Source organism: Nerophis lumbriciformis, linkage group LG01 (genome assembly GCF_033978685.3).
Source record: "Nerophis lumbriciformis linkage group LG01, RoL_Nlum_v2.1, whole genome shotgun sequence".
NCBI classification, from domain to species: Eukaryota; Metazoa; Chordata; class Actinopteri; order Syngnathiformes; family Syngnathidae; genus Nerophis; species Nerophis lumbriciformis.
The window spans coordinates 55,835,001-55,836,288 of NC_084548.2; positions in this window are offsets into that span (position 1 = coordinate 55,835,001).

A 1,288-nucleotide genomic window follows, 5' to 3' on the forward strand; every position below is an offset into this window, starting at 1 on the left:
ATAGTGAAACCCAATATCTAAGTTACATTTAAACCAGTGTGGGTGGCACTGGGAGCAAGTGGGTGAAGTGTCTTGCCCAAGGACACAACGGCAGTGACTAGGATGGCGGAAGCGGGAATCAAACCCGGAACCCTCAAGTTGCTGGTACAGTCGCTTTTCCAACCGAGCTATGCCGTTATATAAATAGGAGAGAATCGTATTCATCTCACAAAGGATGAATAAAGACATAAATGACTTGTTTTGTCTGATCCGCCGTTTTACTGCATTGTTACAGGCACTGTTTGGAAACCATTATGGTATTTATATAAACATTTACAAAACATTTCTATGTAAATATCTCATTTCACAAAATACCGGTCGGTCTATACTGTATCTGCGGCTTATAGTCCTGCACGTGCGGCTAATGTATGAAAATATCTTTTTTTGTTCTTTAAAATTTAGAGGGTGTGGCTTGTAGTCCGGAAAATACGGTACTTTTGGCAACCAGAAGTAGATTTAGCTATGCATAAAAGACACAACCAACAAAAGTGCAGTTCATGTACATTTATAGTTATATCTGAGGAAATAATGTATTACTATCTTACTAGTTATGGAAAGATTTGTATTTAATCTAAATAATCATGAATGAACAATAAGCCAAAAGACTACGTTGACAACTATCAATAAATTCAACATGTTCAAAAGTCGTGTTATGTAATTCCAGATAATGTCCAACCTTTATATGAAAAGGTAAACATATAGATTGATAGATTCAAGGGGGAAAGAAAAGTGTTCGCTATTGCCTAACCGCAGTGAAGCCAAATCAAAATTGCAATGCTGCATCGGCATTATTTAAAAAAAGGAAAATGTATACAATAAATACAAATGTTTTTTTGGGGAAATTATATCTTTAGAAAAATAATTTGGCTAGAATATTAACTTTAAAAAGTGTGGTTGTTTTAAAAATAAGGTCGTAAGTCAGTCACGCTCAGAGCGTGAGAAACAATGCTAAATTAGCAGGAACAATCATTTTATGCAGGATGTAACCCAGCCCATCAAAGTAGAACAACCTGCAGAGAACGACGACCACATTGATGATCAGCTTGTCGTTGTGGCTCTAAACAACCGGAAAAAGTGTTTATGCCAGGGTCCGGCCCTGGCTGAAGCACACCTGCTTAAAGGGGTCATATTATTTAAAACACTTCCTTGTAGTCTACATAACATGTAATGGTGGCTCTTTGGTCAAAAATGTATACTTCATCATTTACAGACCTTCTTTAAGCCGTTTTCTAACCGTCTTTTCAGGATG